The 23,522-nt window shown below is 42.4% G+C and overlaps 1 long non-coding RNA gene across 3 annotated transcripts in view; it reads right to left on the bottom strand.

Annotated features, from left to right (window-relative positions):
• LOC122992607 overlaps positions 1 to 23,522 on the bottom strand; it is a 39,473-nt gene that overhangs the window by 2,845 nt on the left and 13,106 nt on the right. Inside the window, exon 4 of one of the 3 annotated variants that reach the window (XR_006406079.1) lies at positions 9,766 to 10,089. The exons of 1 other annotated variant lie outside the window; for it this stretch is intronic. This is a non-coding gene — a long non-coding RNA (uncharacterized LOC122992607). Of the gene's footprint in view, positions 1 to 9,765; positions 10,090 to 10,718; positions 10,862 to 23,522 lie in introns of those variants that run through there. One more of the 3 variants, XR_006406077.1, reaches the window with a different exon arrangement.

The following is a 23,522-nucleotide window of genomic DNA, read 5'->3' as shown; positions in this document are numbered from 1 at the left end:
AATTTAGGTTACTACATGAATTGTTCTGCTTCTTTACATCTGAAGGCAAAGAGCTTTAACAAGAGGAGGTTGTGATGGCTTAGGTATTACGTTCAGATTGGAGGAATCCATACCTTACGATTTACATCCAATGCCAATGTTCAGTACCAATAGAGGAAGTAGTGTGCCGTGTATGTAGGGAGGTGAAAGTAAGGTTGTGGAAGTTGAGGGGGGGGGGTGAGTGTGAAGCATGTCTGACTTTCATGTAGACTGGAGTTTCTCCTCCTTTCACACAACTTTTTGCATTTTTATTAACATCAACCATGATCTTTCCTTAACCTTATCTATATTTTAGTAGTTGCCCTGCAGATACTGGAGATGTTGTCATTGAATGTAATATGGTGTTTTGCAGAATCATCCAATATCGACGCTCCAGACATAACACAACACATAACATATAACACACAACATAATAGCACTAGATACAATCTGCGTCATTTTAAAATAACTTCTTTAAAGTAATATATGTCAGAATAATGTAATATTTCTCTTAACTGTAGTAGTGCAGTGATCTGCCACGAGTCAAGCTAGATTTAAATCTAAATATAAGATTATTCTACGTTGCTAGATATATATACTGTAGTTTTTCTTTTTTAAAAAAAAAAAAAGTATTGTTTCCTCTTTTTTTAAGATTGGTCTGGTTCTTAAAATAAGCAAAGCCATGCCGTTTTACTTTATAAATGTTTGTGACAACCATGAAGTCCTCTTTTCTGACTCTTTTCTTGTCAGAATATCAAGACCACTTACCTTTTTTATTGTATTTATTTAATCCTTAAAAGAACAAACAAGGAACAATTTTGATAATCTCATGCGAACGGTGCTTGAAAAAATGATTCATATTTATCTTAAAAAAGAAAGGAAGATACCATGACTTCTTTTTGCAGTGAATCAGAAGAAATAACTAACCCCAGCAGCTACAAGAGAAACAATATCAAAGTGCAATAAGTTGCAGGAGCTGATCATGTTTAACCTTTAGTCAAATGGCTTTCTGTATGACTTATGGGCCCACCTGTCCTGTTTGATGCAGGCTAAATGAATTTAAGCTTTAAAGCCTTTGAGTGTCATCCAATTAAGATTCAGATAATGTGTTTGTCTTATGGTTATGAGATGTAAATATAATCAGGAGCATGTGTGTTGTTTATAACTCACTGCAGCTAATGTGCAGAGGCTTTTGTTGTAGCTCTCTAGCACAAACACACACACACACACACACACACACACACACACACACACACGCACACACTCAGCACCCAGTATTGCGTTGCTTCAGGAGGCAGGTTGGACACATCTTTCTGTATATCTGTATCAAAACTGAGCTGTATTAACATAATTGTCAGCTTTTACTGTATCTTGTCTGTTTAACATCATTTTGGTTGTATTTTTAGATCTGCAGCCTGCTTGAGATTCAACGCCGCTAATTAAATAGAAAGAGGCGCTCACCATGCCAAATAAACTGATGTCTTTTCCCAGGAACTCTACGAAGACTGTCAGATGAACCTAAACACACACACACGCACACAAACACACACACCTCAAAACAAACGATCCTGCCAGTAAGAGAAGCGGAATCTGTCCTGATTACTGCGATTGTCACAGGCTGACCGGCGAAGTTGTGAGGAAGCTTAAAGAGATGATTACTGAAACAATAAAAAGTTTACCTGTCTGAAATAAAGACAGAGGGAGGAAGTGAAAGGAATGGAATGTGTTTGTAATTGAGTGTGTTTCTGTGTGTGTGCGCATGTGTGTGTGTGTGAGAGAGAGAGAAAGAGAGAGAGTCAGCGAGATAATGACCTGCGTGATTGATAATCGATGGCCTCCCTCTCCTCTTGTCTCGTGTTTCTGTTCTGGGGTTGTGTTTTAATGTCGCTCCTCTGCTCGCTGACCTCATTAAAGGATCTGGTTACCCTCAAACAGCTTTTTAATTTAGCCTAATGATTTTTTGCATAATAGATCAGATACTTGGTAAGCCCTAGGGAGCAGCTCTTCTCTTCAAGGTGCCTTTATAGTGAGAGGAGCTGAGGTTTGGGAGGTTGTTATTGTGCTATACGTGTTTTTGTTTAATTCTGCTTTTCTTTCTTCAGCTGCTTAAGTTCTTATTAAATATCTTTGTTGGTAATTGATTGTGTCTGTGAAAACCCGGAGCCCTTCAAGCAGATTGAGTTATTCTGCATATATTAAGTCTCATCATTTTTGGTTTTTACTGTTCTTCATTTTCAGATGAGGATAAGGTATTCTGGTGATATTCTATATTTTTCTCATTGTCACCAAATCCCATGAAAAGATCAAAACCAACAATAAATTTATCCTCCTAATGAGTGTTTCCTGCAGGAGGCCTGATATAACTTATTCCTCTGTGCCACAGAGCTCCACTGTCATTTAAACACTATTGAAAACACTTCAGTGAGCCACAGAGCTGCATCTGGTGATATGTTCTTTATGATGAAAATGGGGACTGTAGTTTATTTTGAGTTGATCCTACATACTTGGCCCTGCTGCCATAAATACTCACAGCACCAAATCTGCTGAAAATAGTTCCCATAAATGCACTATTTACTCCTATTCGAGTAATATTTGCTGAAAACTAGATACTTTGCTTTTGTTTAAATTAAACTATATACTATGTTGTGATTTTTGCGCACACTAAGTCATAGGGAAGTGATTGAGGTGGATGGTAGATGTACAAAACACAAGACTTTGACAACAGAAACACATCCTGAGAAAGTCAGTCATCAGTCAGAAAGTATTGAGAGAAAACAAATTTGCAAGCCTTGTTTACAAGCAGATCACAAATGGTGATGGCATCACATTTCACAAATGATTGTCGCTAACATGTTGCAGATAAATTTGCAAGCACATGGCCATTGCAAGCTGATGCTTGTCTCATATTGAAATCTGTCACAATGAGCAAGAGGAAATGATTACATGTTGCAAATTGCAATTTGCATGGTGCAACTTTGGTGACAAGGGCCACAGGCTAATGCGTTGTTTGTTTCAGTCTTATCATTTGTTGGATTTGTTGGATTTGTTAACAGCAAAAAAATATATAGAATACCACCACCAACCTTGTGTTTTAAAATCTGATTCTCACTGAGATTTTTGATTTCCTTGTCGGATTTTAATTTCTTCAAATATTCAAAATAAACACTGATAAATATTTTCTTTCATAAAAAACAGAAATAATGAGCTCTGAGCAATAGTTAAGCATCGTCTGTTTGCATTACTGGCGGTGTAGCATGATAGTACAAATCTCTGTCATAAACATCAGACAAAAAAAATACGCACAGCACTCAATCTCAGGTTCATATGCATTTCTCTGTGAAATGTCTTGGAAAGAGTATGCAGAGCTCATTGCTTCCTTGTATACACAGTGAATGAACTGTCACACAAAAAACCCAAGTGATGAATGGAACTCAAAATCAATTTTCTACAAATGTCTTGGGAGGGATTCATCCACTCCATATATAGCAGAGTGAACTGTAATCTGTGCTACTTCTATGCAGTGCTGAGACACCAACACAAACAAGTTCCCTTCCCACACCCACAACATAGCCAAATCCACAGCCACATACACACAAACACACCAACAGTGAGTGTGAGGGGAAGAGACAAGCTCTGTCCCTGATCAGCACCCAGGCCTCCTCGTCTCGACATGATCACTGCCTGTCATTAGTCAGTTACGCTGTAAATTATTTAACCATGCACATGTTTGGAAGCGTCTAAACACACCAGACACAACGCCACGCAAAGTGCTTTCATGCACCGAGCGACACGCTGACACACTCTCAGAAAATCGGACTCTTGGAATGAATGAATAAGTAAGAGCGAGAAATAAATAAATAAGCGAAACAAACAAAAAACAAGCCTGGGAGGAGTGGGGGGGGGGGAGCCTGAGCAGGGGGATGACGGCGTAATTTAGCACTCGACTTCAATCCCAGTCAAATTAAAAGGGAATCTTAATGCATGTGTCTCTCTCCCAGCATTGATGTGTTCTCTCTCTGTGATATGGCGCTGAGATAGTAGATGCAATATGCCTGACAATCTATTCCCAGACTGGCCTCGCTGCCACTCAAACTAAGCAGAGCGCTACTGTAGCTATTAGACGGGCTCTTTTGGGGAACTGATGGCTTTTCAGTGGAAAGAAAACTATCATGTCTCTTTTGTGTATGTTTTTGCAGGCGCGTGTGTGTCTGTGTGTGTGTGTGTGTGTGTATGTGCACATGCATGCCCACTTGTACATGTACACCTAGAATTGTGTGTGTTTCACCGTGTGAATATGCACGTTAGCATGCTAAACAGTGTGTCTATGCATGTATGTATATATGCATGTTCAGTATGAGTGTCAGAACTCAAGGGCCTTGTAATCAGCACTGAGCGAGCGCTCGACAAGGCCATTCCCCACCGCTGAGCATTGTGAGGCCTCGGCAGCCGGAACTTAAGACAACATTGCGCACAAAGTGGGTAAACAGTGTTTGACATGTTTTCAATATGGTTACATTAGAACAAGCTGCGTTTGATTGAAAAGCTAATATTCAAGCCATGCAAATCATCAATCATGGGAAAAGGTCTATTAATTATTCAATAAAACAGTCTAATTCAAGAATCAATGTAGGGAAGCGGAGAGAGGCATGAGGGGGCTCCCAGCAGAGAGAGAGGGAGAGAGCGGGTAATATAAAGGAATAGGGAATTACCCCTCTCTCTCTGAGCTGTGGCCCATCTCATCCCGAGCTGTCAAAAACAACTGCCGCTCCCTCGTTTCATCTCACCAAGTTTAAAGACGACTTTGGAAACACTTAATTTTCCTCGCAAAACTCGTTAGGTCTTTGTTCCTCATTAGCTCATCTTCTTTTCTCCCTCTCTGTCTCTGTTACTCCTCCTCTGTTGTCCCCCCCTTCCTATATCACTCCTTTCTTTTTTCTTCGAAGTCATCGTTATGGCTCTTACGACCGCCTGGCTCGGGCGTTTTGAAGTTTGGTATTGTGCCCTCTGATCTCCGGCAATTACAACTGGGCCAAATCTCTTCCTTGGGAATTCATTATTTACGTTCAATTAAACAAATTCATCAGTGGTCGCCTCAGTAGGATTCGGGGCGTGTAAGTGGTCGGCAGTAACGAAGCTGGGGCGCAGACCAGCTCAATCAGCTCTAATACAAAGACTTGTAGTGTTTCCTCCAGCCAGGCCCCCCAGCCCCCAGCACCTCAAAGGTGTTTCCACAGGCTTCATTACTCACTGGAGACTTCTAAAGTCCAACTGTACACCCACTTCAAAGCTCATTAGTATCTATTATTAATGAATTAATACCCAATATCTTTGGTAGACCTAGGCTATCGTTAAAAGTTCTGGACCAAGAGTTAACTTCATTCTAGTCTCATTTGGGTGGCAGCGTCTGAACTTCCACTGCCTCCAATTTGGGCTACGCCGGGTCTTAGCAGCTCTGTGTACTCTCTTTCCTGCCATGCTCATAAAGCTCATGAGGTGTCTATGAGGCGTTTAAAGCTCCTCAGCCACACAGCCACAGCTGGGCTATCTGATAACAACTGTGCGGTTCAGGAACAGAGGGAAAAGTCAATAGGAAGTGGTTGTGGGATTTCAGGGAAATGCTGGGTGGAATAGTGAGCTAAAGACGATTTCAGTGTAACCGCACAAGATGTAAAGCACAAGTTGTGGTCACACTAAATCAGTAAGTTGCCACTGGTTTAATTGATGTGCTTTAATGATAGTAAATAATTATCATTCCTTTCACCTACTATAATTATGTTGATTATCTAATTAAAGGGATATGGCTGATATCTTATTCCTCTGTGCCACAGACCTCCACTGTTGTCCAAAAACTATTAAAAGAAAATTATGAGAGATGGACTAACGCACTCTTGGTCTAAAAACCTTTAAACACTGAAACACTGAGTCAGGTGGCTCAGCAGTTAGCACTGTTGCATCACAGCAAGAAGGTCCTGAGTTCAAACCCTCAACTGTCTCAGGTCCTTTCTGTGTGGATTTTGCATGTTCTCCATGTGTTTGTGTGGGTCAAAGACATGTATGTTAGGGTTAATACTCCTGTCAGTGACCCCTGACCACTGGCAAAAAGAAAGGGAGTTGGTCCCCAAGTGCTGCACTGCAGCTGCCCACTTGAGTATAGGATGGGTCAAATGTAGACAAAAAATTTCTTTCAGTGTATTTGAGTGCTGAGAAATGACAACAGAGAAATATCAATCTTAAATCTTAAGCTTAATCTTATCTCTACACATGTATACACACGTTTACCTTACCAACCTTGGCAACTGTTATAGCTGATAGTGAAAGACAATGAAATAAGATCAGAGACGGAGGCCTGTAAGAATAATAGATCCATAAGTATAAAGGTTTATCACATGCCAAAACACAGCATAGTGGTTTATAATACTTTGAGATAGGATTTTACTCTTACTCCTCAAAGTTATCATGGCAACAATCACCTTTTTCTTATTTGTGATAATCGTGATGTAAACAGTAGAATTTTTTCACATATTGCCAGTGACTGTGTGAACACAGCCTTAACCATCATAGCTACATGTAAACCCAACTCTTACCCTAACTTCCTCAAACTAAAGCTTATTCTAATCTTAACCCTAAAACCAAGTCTTAAAGTTCAAATGAAATCACATTTATCCGTCCCTTTTTGCAGTCAAAAATAATGTCAATGTGTTGTTTTATGTATAATAAATCGTTTTTTACTATTAAGGAGTGTTAGGAGTGTCAATATCACATAGGGAACAAGGGACAAAGTAAACAAAATTACATTGTACCTTACAAACAGTGTGTTGTTAGCAGTGCTTTTTAAGAGTAAGGATCATAGCATCTAACCGGACCAAAGTGACATATATACATTTCACATACATTTAGATGCTGTCTAATGGGCTGCAGCTGAGCAGCTAATTAGCTAACTAGATTGCTAATTGACATTAGCAGTGCACTTCTCCCTGGTGGGTTTTTTTGGTGGCTCGTTCAACAAGCTAAGGTGCAGGACAAGACGTGTGGTCATGTTTATAAGTTAGATAAGAAGGAAACTTCAGCAGGAAAGCTAATGTGGGTTGTTGTACAGAGTCTGTGGCTCTTGTGTTGTGTAGCAGGATGCTATCAGGCTCAGTGTGACTGTTTGTTCTGACTATGATTGACCACTGATGGTACTGCTTTATGCAAAGATTTGATTGGCTGTATGGAAACAAGTTCTCATTCTACATCGATGGATAATTAATGGTATTCTGTGAAAATTGATGCATAACTAGAACATGAAACCAAAAAATATAAAATATAAAGTTCTCCCTTTTGGTTCATTTTTAGAATATTTTTGGGAACAATTTTGCCTTTATTGGATAGTGGATATTCAAGTGGGAGGCAGGAAACAAGGGGAAAGAGATGACAAGGGACATTTTAGTTATGTGGCATATGCACAGTAACCATTCGGCTAGTGCACTCCCTCCCTTTTGGTTTCTAATTTTTTCTCTAATGAGAACACACGTCAAGTGATTTCAAGAACGGATATGTATGCTGTAGTAGACAAAGAAAATGCAATTTAATTTCAGTTGGACTTCAACCCTCAAACAGCCCTTTGAAGAAGTATAAGTGCCAAAGTGTCCTGTAACAGGTGCTGCAAACAAATATAACAAGGCTTGAAACTTTGTGAGTGATCAAAGGTTGTCAGCAAGAAAAGGCAGCGAACGCAGGTCAGACATAACTGTAAGTGTGGTTACTTAACCGCCAGGGTCACAGACACAGAGAGGAGTAAGAGGACAAACAGAAAACAAGGATGCATTACATCCCTCTCACACACATACTCAAATACACACACACACACACATGCACACAAGGAGGATCATGAAACACAACACCAAGGGCCTTCTCTGTGCATGTTAAACAATACTCTGACTGTCAACAATCAGGCATAAATTAGCAGCCGTGGCCTCTACTGTATTTATTCTGGTAATTACCTCCCAGGAGGGCACACACACACACACACACAAACACTAGCAGACACCACAGCGTGGTACGACACACTCGCAGCCCGTCGCCTCAGAGTGTGTGAGTGAGGGAGGGGAGGAGGGAGGGGTCTGTAGACATCCCATCAACACTATGTGTGTGTGTGAGGGAGGGAGAGAGAGAGAGAGAGAGAGAGAGAGAGAGAGAGAGAGAGAGAGAGAGAGAGAGAGAGAGAGTGAAACATAAACAAGACTTATTCGTCCCTTTGATTGTGTGCAAAAGCTTTAAACCATATAAATCAGTGAGCTGATAAAAGCTAATCATTCTCTTCCATTAGGGGACAGCAACCTCTGAGACAGATAGTGACTGATTGATTGACAGTTCTGAAAACACTACAGATTCGGATATCAGAGTTCAATAAAAAACTGACAAAGAAGAGTGAAGCAGCAAGGCAGAAAGGAAGAGAGAGACAGGAAGGAGGAGGCAAAGAGACACGAGTGCGAGAGAGGGAGACAGAGCGAGACAGGGACACAGGCAATGACAGCCACATGAAATCTCATCTCCATTTTTGACAATGGGGGAACCATCTGAAGAGCAGAGAACAGAGGGAGGAATTTAACTGCTTTCATCTTGTCATAATTATCTCCAAGAAGCCACATGAAAGGAAAAATCTGTGTTTTTTGTTTATAAATTAGAGAACAAGGACATTTTCTGTGACAACTTTGATGGCATTTTTCCTCTGTGCATGGTTGAACAGTCCTGGGCTAATGATCCCTTCTCTTCTTAAAGCGGAGAAAAAAAGCAGTGATGAAAATTGCAATAAAAACGACACTAAACACAATTTAGCAAAATGAACGGAGAGCCGAAGTGTCATAATTCAGAGAGCATCATTATCAAAATTGCTGCAATTGTTGTGCACTCATACATCTATGAATACATAAGTATCTTCCGATTTCTTAGCATCACTGTCCGCCAGCGTCCACCGAAACTCGTAGCCGTGAAACAAATAGAACAAGTTCAGCTGGAGAGAAAATGCAGTGTGGTTGGCCTGACTGTTAGTGGGTCCAGCAGCTTTTTCTCTGGGGCTCAAACATCATTAAAAAGAGCCGGGTCATTTCTATGATCCAAGCAGTTGGGCTTTCATGGGCAGATCAACAAATGGAGGCTGAAACTAACGGCAACAGCGATCAATAGTTCCCTTCAAGACACACAGGAGCACTCTGGGTATCCATCAATCTCTACTCTCAGACAGGAAGTTGACCACAAACTGGAAATAATAACCGCATTGGTTAGTTGACACCTTGCTACCACAACAGTTCTTCCGAATGACACTGTACACATTGTATCTGTCCCAAATGTTTGTTATTGTACTACTGCAAATGCATGGTTTATACATACAACAAACAAAATTTTAAAGGGTCATTTCAACCAAATTACAAAGAAAACAATTTAAACAATTACCCCTAGTTAATTCTAGTATGTAGCCAGGAGTAAGTGGGTCATTTTATTCTGGAAAGAGACATTGATGTTGAGTCAAATGTAATTTTTTTGTCATGCTTTAAGCACCACTAACTAAATTCCATTCACCCCTTTAAATTGGGGTGATAAACCGCATGGCTAGATACCACATGCGGTAAGTGGGAAAAGATTTTGTTTAGATTTGAGTGACCTGACCTTTAAGGACATGCATATTCACCCAAACACATTCACAACACTCTGACCAAAAAAATAGAAACCCCTGTACATATTATACGGTGAAATGGTATACAATATTTCTGTGATAAACAATACACAGAGTCAGTTTTATGTGAATTTTGTAGCAGTTTATGGTGTCATTCCTCTATTTTAACAGCCCCCATGTGGGGTTTTCTTGTAAACAAAGTTTCTGTTTACATTCAGCGTTACTCCTTAAAAACAAATTGTTTGTGCCACTGAGGTCTGACAAACATGTTGAATGCATTTCCTTCCTCATAAAATATTTACAAAGCTGATTGTTTTAAATCTAAACCTGCATTGTTTACATCTGTTTACTTGCTAGTAGTCTCCTTATTTCCTGCCCTTGTTGGAGCATTGTTACAGTTCTTGGCATGATACCACCACCTGTAGATTAATGGACAGGTGTGAAATCATTATGAGAAGAGGCAGAAATGTTACGTGTGACCCGCATCCTCGTTCATCTGCATGTACATCCTGTTACATGTGCATGAGAACAAACAAACCACTCCTACAAACATTACTCTACTATTAGGCTACCGTCAGTACTGTAGATGTCTACATGTCATGTATGTGATCAAAATAGCAGGTTGTGTATATTACTGTAATTAGGAGACTGAGACTGTGATGATAGCAAACCTCAACAAGCCCACATAAAGGATAATAAAGCTGGAATATGGAAAAGTAAACACAAACCAAAGAAAAACAAAATTTTCCTTTTTTTCTTACTTATTTAGTTTGGGATTAGGAGCTACAGTTGCCCACTACGATGACATAAATGAGTGTATCTAATAGTTAATTTTCCTTTTTAAAACTGTATTGTTGCAATGATTAACATGTTCCACCATTTATTTAGGTATGCGTTTATTCTTGTTTAATCTATTTTTAAAAAATATTTTCTTGTTTTTTAGAGATATCGTTTTAACTTTTAACAATTTATTGATTTCTCTTTTTGTGATCCTATTAAATATACAAGTACTAGATTGTTTTATAACTATCTGCATGGCTTTCGTGGTGAATGTCTACTGAGGAATCCAGGCTTAGAGGGTTAGACCAGACACTTACTAGTAAGAGCCAATGCTATCTGGCCCAAGCCCCAAACCAGTCCAGCCCACTTCCCCAGTCTGCCTCCTTCAGTCTGCCAACTGCTGAGCCGTAGCTAAAAGGAATACCAAAGAAACACTTCATGAAAATGTCTATCATCTATCACCTAAATCACACACAAGCGTTCCTTTTTTTTTGGACTGGTTTCCAGTGCTAATGCTGTGAACTGAATGTGTTTTTTCCCATACAGCTGAAGCGTTGTGAATGCTGTAATCAGCGGCTCCAAGTGCAGCCTAATGTGGCCAAAGAGGATATGAAACCGAGCCAAAACATGCACAAGGCAGACCGAATCTAATTAATGTTCATTAAAAGTTAAAGCAGGGGAAACGGCCAGGTTAATTTCTGCTACTGTGATCTTAAAGCCTGATGACTCACACAAAGCCATGCTGGCCTCTATTTTGAGTCAGTTGCGGTATTCTGCTGTGTGCTGTGGTGCTCTGCTCATGTTTAAAGAGAGCTCACTCACAAGGACGGATCAAACTGGGCCATATGTGCTTAGACTCTGCCCACCAGACAGCAAAATCTCTGGTCATCCATCACTGCCTTGTTAGAGAGGGTAGAGGCTGAGGGTAGGCAACATATTGCAGCAACATATTGTAAGGAATACCATCACACAGACAGAACGGCCAAATGTATATTTTATACAGATCTGTTTCAGACTCATATAACATCCATTCTCTCCTATTGTGGGATTGTGAAATGTCTGCACCCTGTTTCTCTGTCCTCTCTGTCCTGGCCAGCCATCTCCAGCCATCTGTGGCCCTTTTCACCTTTGACCTTTAGCAGGGGTCAACATAGGTCAGGCGTCTCAGGTTTGGCTATTGTTTCAGATAAGTAGACAGCGTCTGTCTCATTCTGGAAAACACAGACACATGCAAAAATATGCGCAGCTTTCTCCTTGACTCCACAACATGTCTAGGATTCTCACACTGAATACATTTTTACAACATGGTTGTTCTGTACTCCACTGAAATTGGACAACTGCGAACATCCTGACCAAAATAAATATATAGAGAGCAAGAGAGGATTGCATAGTGCAAAGGGAACAGTGTTGGGTATTACTTTAACGCATTACAGTAATATTATTATTTTTTTTCAGTAACAAGTAGTGTTGGGGATTACAATCTGAAATTTGAATTATATTACAGTTACTAATCCCAGTAACACTCTGTTACTTTTACACTTGGGGGTCAGTGCTCTTACTGTCTTACCAGGATTAACGGAGTGTTAATATCATGGATGTATTATAAGAGCTGGATACTGGACCGAAAATAGCGCCTATTCAGTCCAATAAGAATTGCTCACCTGCTGCCACTGAATATGCACAGTAGTGTTTCTCCTGCTGGCCCCACCAGCAAGTTCCCACTCAGCCCATAGACTTTACATTGTGATGACGTCACAGATTTTGAAATCGCTTTTCTCGGCTAGAGGAAAGTTTTACAAATATAAAACCTCCATGGATCAAAAATTCATAATAGAAAGAGTCATAATTGGCCTTGTCTGCAGTTCAAGATGTCCTGTCAACAGTTTTACAGATGTCTCTTTTACAATGATGGTCTATGGGGAAAATGCTTTTTTGGCTTGCATGGGGATTATTCACTGTGGCCACTGGGAAAAATTGGCTGCAAGGCTGAGCGGCAGCACTGTATCCAAGCTCTTACATTACATCCATGGCTGATATCAGTGTGGTCTTTGCGATCAGTTGACAGACTCCAGAGGAGGAGAAATGCGATTAGTTATTAGAAATGCTAGTTTAGTTCAGAATTGGAGGGTGTGCAGCTGAGGTCTGGAATCGCTGAGGCTACGCTACCGCTAGCTGTTGGATGGTCAGTAAATCCTTCCAAACTGTATCCTGCCTGCTTGTTAAACCACAACGCTTCATTTTTTATTTCTACATGTGTTAACTACAAAAGACAAAGTGTGTGCGTGTGAAGGATTTTGAGCTGTTTACTGGCAACTTTGACAGAGATGACGAAAGTAATGTAATAAGTAATGTCACACATTACTTTTGCTGCTGAGTAATAAGTAAAATAATGTAATTACTTTTACAATGAGTAATGTGTAATCAGTAATTAATTACAATTTTCAAGTAACATGCCCAACATTGAAAGGGAGCCATCTAGAGACAGCATGCAATATGTTCATCACTCTACAAGAGGGAGGGCGATGGGCCACGACATCTGTGGATGATATACAACCAAACAAAAGCCAGAACAACTCGACAAAACACCACACAAAAGTTGTCAACGAAAATTAGACAAATAAGCAGCCATAAACCAGCGAGGGAAAATGCTCAAGGTTTTCTCTTCACTCAGCGGTCGTGCACGTTTTGTTTCTCCATCACCTCTTTGCCGCCTTTCTTTTTTAGCCTTAATTGCAGTTTACAGGGAAAGGGTAATCACTTGTGAAACAGGGCGTGTTATTTTCTTGCCCAGAGTGTGAATCCTAAGCAGGCCAATCGCCAGAACTATCGCTCCATCTCTCCGCTGGCTGAATCCTAATGGCTGGATGGAGAGAAGGTGCGTAGGGAGCGGGGAGAGAGAGAGAGGCTGACAGCGGGGCTTGACATGGGCATTAAATCATGCCCCGAGGAATCCTCCATCCACAGGCTCCTGACAGCCGCGCTGTCATCACGGCCAGGCCACTTCCTATGCCTCTTGACAACACTGGAGCAGAATTAGTCAGAGCATCAGATGTAAATTGGCGCTGTTCAAGGATGATAATGAGCACCAAGATACATGTCGGTGTCACTGACGGGACGCCATCATGATTGGCTGTCCCTCACACCGTGCTCCATTAGGTCTAATGGTATTCAGGCCAGGTACGGGAGGAAGGCGGGTGCAAGAGGGGGAGCAGGGGTGGACAGGGAGAAAGTTTTCTGTTGTGATCAGTTTGTTCCATTTGATATCTGTGCATGTTGGTTTCTGCAGGACTATGTGGCCAGAGAGTAGGACATTTACACAAGGTCCAGACAGCAACTACATTCAGCCGTCCACTTACTGACATGCTGTCCTCTCCATCCGTCTCTCTCACACACACAACCCTCTCATTTTTAAGTTTGAATAATATAAGGCATCACTTAATCTAAATTCCACCTCATCTTGTATTATATTATGTATGATAGTGACATTTGCAATAAACCACCTGTCCAAGAATGACACCAGTTTTATCCCAGTTTGAGGTCATTCAGTAAAACTCTTGGCTCGCTAGTTTTCTCTCTCTCAGTGCAGTATGTATGCATGCGGCGTGTACAGCTTGCTAACATAATGCAGTAATAGTTGCCAGTGCCATTTTCCCTGCCCATGCTGAGGATGAGCCAGCCAGAGCCTGCCCCAGATGCATACATTTCCCATAATGAGGCAGGTGGCCTCGACAGACGCTCGGTCGTGTGGGTGACACCGTGTACACCGCAGCTCTGGGCATCTGACTGACAGACAGTGCCAGTCCCTTCCCTCTTCTGCTCTCTCTCTTCTCTCTCCCTCTCTCTTGCTACGTGTCTTCCTTGCTCTTCCTTCTCTCTCTCTCTCACTTTTGCGTATTAAGTTTCTTTTTCTGAGTTTGTGCAAGTATGTGTGTGTGTGTGTGTTTGTGTGTGTGTGTGTTTCTGCTGCTTTGTTTCACTATGGGGTTTGGGTAAATTCCTCCACTCCATGGCAATTTCAAATGAAGATAGCTGAAGGTCATTAATGGAACTGCCGCTGCTGTAACAGGGTAAAACTCACTGTAATTAAAAATGAATAAATAATTGATTATGTATATTTTCTTGTAATTGGCTTCTCGTTACCCTTCTACATGCTGAATGCTAATTGGTGCTGGGAGTTGATTATCATTTCACTATGAAGTTAGCAGTATATCCAGAGAGATGTTGAAGATGAAGCTCGAAGGTCCCATCATGGCCATGTCTACAAGAACCAAGGTCAAGCCCCCACCACCCCCTTTTCCAAAAAAATTACCAGAAAAAAAAGGAGGAGTGGTCAGAGCATGGAGTGATACAAAATGCCCCGCCAGCCACCTAATTGAGAGTATTTAGCAAACTAGCATAGGATGTGGTAAATGGTAAGGATTAAGCCAGAGGCCCTAAGCAAGAGGATCTATTAACAAGGATTCCCCAAGGCCTAACTAAAGACTACAGATTAAGACAGCAATCTAGCAACAGAAGCCGCTAGCTGATTAAAAAAAAAAAAAAATCACACATCTTTAGATTAGATTACTGGCAAAAAGAGACATTTAGTCATAAAGTCAGATAGAGAAATGTCAGGCATGCAATTGTCAGCTATTTATTCTATCACAAAAAGTCACAAATAAAATACACTTCATTCTATTCTCTTTGTCTTAAATACTGGTGATTGTGTTTCAGTGTGTGTGTGTGTGTGTGTGTGTGTGTGAGAGAGAGAGAGAGAGAGAGAGAGAGAGAGAGAGAGAGAGAGAGAGACAGAGCAGAAGTCCCAGTTAAGTTGCTTGCTCAGTCAGAACAGAGACAGCCACAGCCTTTTGTGTCAGGCTTCCTAATGGAGTCTTAACGTGTCCAGCAGTGAACAAAGACCAGAAACTCTACTTCTCCTCACACTGCCTGCCTTACAGGACGCCTTCTGTCTGTCTGTCTCACTGACTGGAGTGTCCTCTGACTTGCCTGAATTAATTTTCTACAACAGGCCAGGCCTAGGGCAGCTGTGTCAGCATTTTATGAGCATGGCGAGGTCTGCGGATTTTAGCACGTCTGGTCTATAGGCCCGCATGTACTCTGACAGTCCTGTCAGGAAACTAGAAGGCATAAGATGCTCCTCTGCTCCTCTTACAAAAGCCTGTGTGATCAGCTGCCTCTCTGGAATAGCTTTTAGAGTATAGAAAAGCTAAGAAATGCTCACTTTTGCGATGTCAGACATTGCTGGGATGTTACAGAGATACAGAAATAGATTCTTGTGGCAGCTGGAAAATAACAGAAAATACCTGGGAATTCAAAGCACAGTTAAATGGTACTCTAAATGAGTTTGTTCGCACGTATTTCAGCCTATTTTTTCATTATTGTTTGTACAGAAAAAAAAACTCTGTTCCTAGAAAGACTAACAATGTTGGTGCTAGTTTTCAGCACTAGACAGCTGCGTTGTATTGTACTGTAGCAAGCGACATATTTTTCTTTTTTGTTTTTGGATGCGTTGTTTTCGTCTTTGAACGCTCTTTCCCTAGTGTCCTCCCGCTGCTTTCTGCATGTTTAATGTATCAGTCATTCAGGTGGGGAGTGACTGGTATGGCATTGTCTTTTAGAAGGGAAGAACTCTCTGTTTTCCAACTGCTGCGCCAGGTGTAACTGAAATTGACACATCTTTCGATACATGCAGGAAATATGTTATTGGAAGAGACATCTTTTATTCTCCAGAACTTTACATCACACACGATCTTGGCCGAGCGCTCTGATCTGAATCCCTCTGTGGATAAAGGGGAGGGGAGGGCTGCACATGTATGTGTGCAAGTGAGTGTATTAAATAAATAAGTCCAAAGACAAATCGATTATCACAGAAGTGAAGAAGTTTTCCAGGGGAAACTAGGGAAAGAAAAAAGAAAAAGTTCTATGGAGCTACCTCAATAGAAACACTATATTATTGTAAATGTAGGAAAATGATTGTACAAACTGCTGCTGTATGCATCAAATGTGGAGAGTTCAAAGTTCAGACTATAGGAGGCAGCGGGCTTTGTATAATTCAATATTAGCTTACAGTATTGACCAGGACCAAAGCAAAATCAAAAGAATCAAAAGAATGATGGAAAATATGTTGCTCTGCCACCCATATCTACATGGTGTTACTGTCAGATTCATTAGCCATATTCTGAATGAATGTTATCAAACCAGAATAACTGTTCTTGTTTCAGAAAATCACACACCCTGATGTCTCTGGCCTTGCTCTTTGGACAATGATAGCATTAGTGCCCTGGGCTCTGGACCCAGCCTGGCTAACACTGGACCAGGGCCTGAGCTGTTGTGGGGGAGGCAGGTAAACTAGGCAAGAAATGAGAGGATGCTGGTCCTGGAAGCGTGACACTACTTGAATCCACACGCAGGGTTTCAACCCAGGATGTTTGAACATAATGTCATTCAGTAAACGCACACTGGCGTCTATTACAGACACGTATCTGTTTGAATGTGTCAGAGCTCCTCCGGATGTTTTCTGGCCCCAATCATCTTGCTTAGATGTGTTCTCTCTGGCCTGGTGAGTGTAAATTTATCTTGGACTGGCTTGACACATTTAAACTCAGGCCAGGGTGTTTGAACTTGAGTGCAGTTTGGCTCTGTCCAAGGCCTCAGCTCACTGTCAGACTCTCGCACAAACACACACATACACCAGTTTTCACTCTCTCTCCTGGTCTCTCACTCCCTTGCGGCCCCTCATCCCTTTGTTGGAGTATGCATAACCGTTGAGGGAGTGCCAAACTGGGCTGAGCCTGAGATGCTGATACAGTAGAAACCTGCTCTATCCCTTTAATGAGTACACACACACATGCACACACACTTTCCACTGCTTGGCTATTAGGCACCAAGAACAGGAGGAAAACTATTTGAAAGTGAATTTTAGATATCCGGTCGTGGAGCTTTGCCTGGGAGTGGCAGCCGAGCAGAGGTGCAAGCAGCGCACACACAGACACACACACACATGCAGACACGCAGACACACACACCTCATACACCTCACTGTTTCGGCTCCAGTTGCTCTCGCACAGCATGGATGATCAAAAGAGGCCAACGGCTGCCGACCATTATGCCAATGACACTTTGAGTAAGAGTCCAGAGAGCGCAGCGACATGACAGCCATTAGGGATTGAAAGTGGGACTTTAAAGGAGGGCTGAAGGATAACTGTCAGTGCAGAATCAAAGGCAGAAAGTGAAATCTTCATAATGTATTGCACTGGAAAATTCCTGCTCTAGCTTTCTCTCTCAACCACTCGCTCAAAAGTATCCCATACACAGCTACGCCATTCAATTCCCATAAAAAACATGAAACAGCCAGGAACAAAGGGTTGATGAGGGGAGTTCAGAGACTGGCACTCTGTAAATGAAAGCGAACAGCGGTGTGGGCCATTGTGCGGGTGGTAGACAGATAGATCATTAAGGACTGGACTAGGTTACAGTCGGAGCAGAGGACTACTAGCTAGCAACTCCGGCACTGCACCTGTGTTTCCCCCCAGCTTAGATCCAGCTGACAAATGTGACTGAACTAGTATGGCAGCACAATTAGAGCTAATGGATCATACTCTGTGACAGTTACAAAGAGGACCCAAACTTTTTTCAAAAGCGCCAGTAAACGCTTCATCGCCACGCATCCAAAATACAGCTTCATGTGGTAAATTTGCTATGATACTTGAAAATCCATAAACTGGGACCAGACAAACTCCCTGATGTCTTCCAACTTTTATTTGTCCACTCATCGTTAAAATTGACAAAACAGAGGGCGGCTTTGTGTGTTTTATTTTAGCACTTTTCATTGCCGAAATCAAGGCCTGCTGCTGGCACTGACCAAACACTCTGCTGCTCTCTCAGCTTGGCAGAAAACTGCCTCTAATGTGTCTCTCTGTCGCATAATCAAGGATTTCACACTCTAAATCTTTGATCTGGGAGAACCCTCTCTGATGGGAGAACCCTCCAACCGCTACCACACACACACTGTACACACACCCCTCTCGGATCTCTGATCTCCCTCCAATTAATGATGTCAAATGAGTGTGTTTACAGGCTCATTAGATTACTGCTGCAGAAGTAGAGCACCGCCCTGCATCACCCAACACACACACACATGTATGCACACTCAGACCAAGACTCTCTGTCTTGACACAGCCCTTGGAGGTAAGCCTGATGGCAAAGCACCAAAGTACTATTGCCACCACAGTCATAGCTGTGGCTCTGTGGCTCTGTGTGGTAACTGAGCCATGATGGCACAAGTCCACACACACACACGCACTAGATGTCCAACCCAGCTGGACCAGTTTGGAGGCTGTTCAGGGCCGGTTAGGCTGCAGCCAAGCAAATCCCCTGAAGAGCTCCAAGAGACACAGACTGGGGCCAAGGCCTGGGGACAGACTGACAGGTGTGTGAGTCCCAATATAAAGAAAAGGAGACACATTCATTGATGAACGCAAGATAGAAGAAATACAAAATGAGAGAAAAAAGGCAGCAGAGCTCATCAATTCTTCATGTTTCATTTATCAACCAATCAGTTTTTGATTCACAACAGCTTGTTACCATGCAAAGCAGCGTGTAGCCTTAAAAAAGACCACATGTGCAGATCTGTGTGCACCATGCAGACTGGGTTGAGTACATCTCCACTGCCCCCTGTTGGGTTGGAGGTCAGCCTCAACCCCCTACTGAGAGCGCCACGGGCACGCACTCTCACCTTAACACCCGCCAAGGGGCTTGCTCAGACCCCTTGCTTTTCAACCAGCAGTAATTATGACACTAATGAGTAGAGTGTGAATCAGAGGGTTACATGCGGACAGGAAGACGGCTTTGACACGCTGCTTCAATTACAGAACAGTCTGTCTTTGTAGAACCCAAAGACGAAAGGGTTTGAGAGGAGTTAAGAGGATGAGAGAGCGAGGGGAGACGGGGGTTGGAGGGGGGTGGGGGGGGCAGATACGGCCTCTGTAATTCATATTTAATATCTGCATCTGTGTTTCACAGTACCTAGCAGGCCACCAGTGACGTAATCACCTCCTTAATTGGGTAGTAATGATTGTTAATGCATGAATCATGTGCGGCAACATTTCCCATCAGGAGAATGCACAAGTGAATGCACCAAATGCACAAACTAGACATGAAAATGGTGTTGTTTTACAAAAAAAATAGAATCAAAATTCTGTTGTAAAACTGACTCTAAGCATTATTTATGGTTGGAAATATTCCCCTAAACACTATGTGAGTCTGGTAGTTTTCTCCTCGAGGAATTCGGCTAAAGAAAGCATTTCCTGACAGTGTGTGTGACATGGTGACCTCAGCTGGAGTGACATAACCTGTGGCGGGGAGCGCTGGCTCAGCAAACACAGCTCTAAACAGTCACTCAAAACATCACAACACTCACACGCCCCGAGGAAAACACTCAAACACACACACATACGCACACTCACAAACCAGGAAGTGACACTGACAGTGACAAATACCTCTTTCAGGTATCTCTCAGTCAGTTTACACTTACACACACACACACACCAAGTGAGGTGCACAGACACACAAATATACACATACAACAGCTGGGGCTGGCACATTATTATTCTATTTAGGTTTAGCAGCAGTACCTTCTCCTCCCATTGGGAATTTGATAAGCAGGAAAACCACTGCATTTTTCACATACACCACACACACACACACACACACACACACACACACAAATCCATGATTTTCCTCTTCTGCTGCCTTCCATCTTCTAAGTCCTCTCCCCAAATTTTCCCCATCCTGCTAGGAAAAAAAAACTTACTGGTGGCAACAGTCCTCACGGGCTTGATCATATTAGAGCCATTACAGCTGAGGCTTTTTTTTTCTGTATGTTTTAGGCCGGGCATCTTTTTTCTATCCTCTGGTCCTCTCTTATCTCGTTACACACTCTTCAGGCTTTGTGGTTAAATTATGTATTAAGGTCAATGTCAAAACACGGAAGATGTGTAATCTGCAGGGAGTTTCCTTTTATTCATTATTACAGTGAAGGCTGAGCACAACTGTCAGCCAGCCACGGTTGTGCTCAGCATGGAAGCTTATGTGCTCAGCGGGGCCCCACCAAGCCTCTCTCCCTCGCTCTCCTCTCCCCCTCTCCACCTCTCCCTTGGCTTCCCCACCACCACCACCCTCTTCATCCTACCCCCCCCCCTCCTCTTTCTCCTCCCGGACGGACCCCTGATAGATTTACCCAGCTAACCCGTCTCACTTTGGGATCTCCCTCTTCTACCGCAGCAATCTTAGAGCTGTCAAGTGCACCTATATGCCGATGTCATAAATCTGAAGGAGAAGAATGTGCACGCCGGAGAACAAGGAGAGAGAGGAGGTAGAGGAGGAGAGCAGGGAGAGGGGGGTGGGGGTGGGGGTGGGGGGGTTATGTTGAGGCAGGGGAGGGTGTCATGCCATCCGCTTGTAGTTTAGGGAATTTGTCTAATCTGGAATCATGTCAGGATACAGCAAGGCTACGCAAGGCACTCCCACTCCCCCTCCCATGTGTATCCACACTTGTACACGAGTGAATGAAGAAAGAAGAAAAACAGGAAGATAGAAAGCTATAGAGAGAGAAGCAGAGAGAGAGAGGTTGTCAATGTCTTACGCTCTTTGTTTTAATTCAAGGTAAACTGGCATTATGTGTTGACAGGACAAGCTATCATCTCCTTGGATTCTGCTGTTCTCCACAGGGATTTGGATCTGGGGGGGGGGGTTGCGCCTTCCTCTCTCCTGTCTCACAAAAGCTCAACACTTGACCCCTTGTTTTCTCAATTGCTGTCAGTCAATGTCAAAGCCCCTTTTCTATGTCAGATATGTACTGACAGCTGTGACACAGCCTTTTGAGGTGTGCCGGACGCCTTTAACCTTACTAGGATTGCAGATCTCTTCCTTTAATGGCTCACGGGGGCAGGAAACAGTTTGATGAATCTGGTCCAGCTTTGCTCCAGCCAGTGTAATTATCTTCCGATTAGATTAATTCAGTTAGACCTCAGTCGCATTTACAATACTAGCAGCATTCCTGGGAGGCGACCACTCTGTCATGTTAACGATTACACAATTATGTCTGTAAGTGGTAATAACTGCTGTTATTATCAACCATGTGACACGCAAAGACCCATAAATAAACATGCAACAATGAAACAAACAGGCACATATATGCATCTGTGATTCAATAGAGGGAAAGTGGAGAGGAGAGGAGAGAAGAAGAGAGGAGAGGAGAGGAGAGGAGAGGAGAGGAGAGGAGAGGAGAGCAGAGGAGAGGAGAGGAGAGGAGAGGAGAGGAGAGGAGAGGAGAGGAGAGGAGAGGAGAGGAGAGGAGAGGAGAGGAGAGGAGAGGAGAGGAGAGAGAAGTAAATTTAATCACTGATGGAGTGATGGAGAGGGGTTAAAGTACTCAACAGCACCCAGACAGTGAAGCAAGGAGGCCAAGGTTGGCTTTCTTTTGAAAAAAAACACACATCCTCTCTCAACCTTCCTCCTCTCTCTCTCGCTCTGCAGCCCTTCTCCTGGTGGGTGCATCTTCTCTCTCTCAACTTCACGTGTTGTGCTTAGGAAAATGCCTCCTGACTGGTGGGCCTAATTACTGGCTCTTCGCTGACCCATGCCGGGCCAAGGCCTCGTCAGAACACTGATTCAACATGAGCCCCGCACCGGCCAGCACCTCACACTAATGAATACTAATGAATAATTATCACTGGCTGGCTGGCGCGCCGGCCCACTGCAGGGACACATGTTAACACACCCGAGCTGTAAAAGCATAGAGGCCCTTATCCAGAAAACAGGCATCTCAGTACGCACACAAGGCTGCGCAGGAATATGCAAGTCTCCCTGAAGGGATGAGGAGGAAGCATAGAAGCCCTCAAGGTTAAACAAAAGCAACACAGAGCGCACTGACCCCTGTGAGGACTGTTTTGATTGTCACGACCTGTATAAGGATTCATGTATATCGGGGCGTGCTGTGGCAGTTGATATAGGTTAACCAGACGCTGAGAGACTCTGAGCAGCAGCTTGTTTGGTGATATGATGAAACATGTCAGCTCAAGTGAAGTGTCAACGATCGGACCAATGGAAACCTATGCTCTGCTTCCTCCAGCTGTACTGTAGTAGGAAAGCTATACTTCAATAGGACTGTGAAGGGCTGGTTATTGGATTTCAACCAGGGACAAAGTGGTGAATAAAAAGGTTGACAACCTGTGACCTGAAGTCAACGATCATCATAAAGCATCTTGTGTGGAAAAAATTGTGTCAGAAAATCATTGATGGATGTTTTTAACAAGGCTGGGATGATATGTGGATAAAATTGTCAAAGAAATATGGATATTTTTTATTTTGTTTGAAAACAGGGTATTGTATCAGACAGATCAATGCAAACATCCTGCATCACTCCAGAGTGAAAATGCTGAGCAATGAAGAAACACGAAATACATTTACACAAGTACTGCTACTTTACTGCACTTGTGCATTTCCATTTCATGCTACTTCATATTTCTACTCCACTACCTTTTAGAGGCAAATGTTGTCTTGTAATTTAATCCATCACATGTAGTTGAGAGACTTAGTTATTAGTTACTTTGCAGATTGTGATTTCTCATTCAAAAACATGATGCATTGCTATAGATTCAAATACCCAACAGTATGCAAAGTAGTTCAAATTAGCCCCAGCCTCAAACAGCTACACTAAAACTCTGATTACACATTAATGCATCAATAATTATGATCCAATCATATAATATACATACATTTTAAAAGCACTTTAAAACAGGCATTCTGCACTGTTAGTACTTAATTTTTGATTCTGATACTTCTGTACTTTTGAAAACAGCACTTTTACTTGGCGCATTTTTAAATTGTGGTATTGCTACATTTATTTAAACAAAGAATCTGAGTCCTTCTTCTCCTGCTAGTGCTGAGTTATGTCTTGGCTGACAAAATGGCCTGTCATATCAATTATTAAAGTTATGAATCATCATTATTGCGGCAGATCACTAAGCTAAGTACAGCTTCAGTAAGTAATCTATGAGCAGAGCGTTTGTTTA

Source organism: Thunnus albacares, chromosome 11, assembly GCF_914725855.1.
Source record: "Thunnus albacares chromosome 11, fThuAlb1.1, whole genome shotgun sequence".
NCBI lineage: Eukaryota > Metazoa > Chordata > Actinopteri > Scombriformes > Scombridae > Thunnus > Thunnus albacares.
Note: the sequence above shows the minus strand (reverse complement) of the source record. Positions and strands in the feature narration are given on the sequence as shown.